This window comes from Cyprinodon variegatus, unplaced genomic scaffold (assembly GCF_000732505.1).
Source record: "Cyprinodon variegatus isolate N-32 unplaced genomic scaffold, C_variegatus-1.0 Scaffold1572, whole genome shotgun sequence".
NCBI lineage: Eukaryota > Metazoa > Chordata > Actinopteri > Cyprinodontiformes > Cyprinodontidae > Cyprinodon > Cyprinodon variegatus.
Window position 1 is genome coordinate 31,293 of NW_015152025.1, and position 1,139 is coordinate 32,431.

Sequence of the window (1,139 nt, forward strand, 5' to 3'; positions counted from 1 at the left end):
AGGGCGTTTGTGCAATGAACATGTAATAAATCTGAGGGGGGGGGATTTACCATTAGGCAATACCAGGCAGTTGCTTAGGGCCCCAAGTACCTGAGGGCCCCATAAAACTCTGTTTGCATGTATAGTTAATACAACTATTCCTTATTTGTGCACATTAATTATTAAATCAAAACTGTTAATTTAATAATGTTTAAAAACATCCAGTTTGAATAAATACATAAATAAATAAATAAATAGAATAAAAAACAGATACCTTATAGGGAAAAAGCACAAAGCATTTTGATGTTAAAAGATTTTCTATTAACAGTTTTAAAGACCATAATAATTTGAAATAAAGTCAACAGCAGACCTAAAGCATCCCATCATGTGAAGCTGGAACAGCTGCAGCCTGTCTTTCCTTTGCATGCTCCCAGCAGAGGCTGCAGAGGCTCCCATGTAAAAATAGAATCGGAAACGGTTCTGCACAGACCCCCCCACCCCCCAGCACCCAGCCTGCAACTTTCTAAACGCTTTACAAAGGACAACGTGAGAAAGCGAGCTTTCTTACCGAGTGTTTTAAGGCGTTAAAGTCTGCAGGGCGAAGGAAAATGTCTGCTTGGTTGAAACAGAGCGCAGCGCTTCTGGTGACCGCAGACAGGACCTTTTCTTGGGGGTCTGCATAATGTGCATCTCACATTCCACAGGACTGACAGCGGCAGGCTAAATTGGGCAAGCAATGCCGGAACACGCCGACAGGGGGCGACATATCCCCGCTGAGCTGAACGTTACGCCACTCAAAGGTTTTTGAACCTCCTTTTATTTTTAGGGAAATAAAAAGGAAAGAGACGCTTAAACAGTTGATGAGGAATCAGAACCTTTCATTCCTGCTGCTGTTGCAGAGTTTATGGTAAACTACTTCTCATTTCCAAGGTCAAAGGTTTCTTCAGAGAGACTACCTAAATAACTTGGTGTATTTTTTTTAAACCTCTCATGCATGCAGGGGCCACTTCAGGGGCCCCTCTGCACTCTGATGCAGGGCATGAGACACACTTAATATTATAAGAATTCTGATGGCATTTTAGCGAAAGGATTAAAAACAAACATAATTATTGTGAACAAATAAGGAATAGTTGGATTAACCATACATGGTTACAGAGTTT

At 41.3% G+C, this 1,139-nt stretch overlaps 1 protein-coding gene across 3 annotated transcripts in view; it reads right to left on the reverse strand.

Moving 5' to 3' along the window:
- The window catches only part of bves (blood vessel epicardial substance), a 26,945-nt gene extending 26,219 nt beyond the window's left edge, over positions 1-726 (reverse strand). For 2 of the 3 annotated variants that reach the window (XM_015403820.1, XM_015403823.1), the window contains exon 1: positions 548-726. The gene's annotated coding sequence lies outside the window, so the exon portion shown is untranslated. Of the gene's footprint in view, positions 1-349; positions 436-547 lie in introns of those variants that run through there. The other variant, XM_015403821.1, reaches the window with a different exon arrangement.
- Positions 727-1,139: the final 413 nt, after the last annotated feature.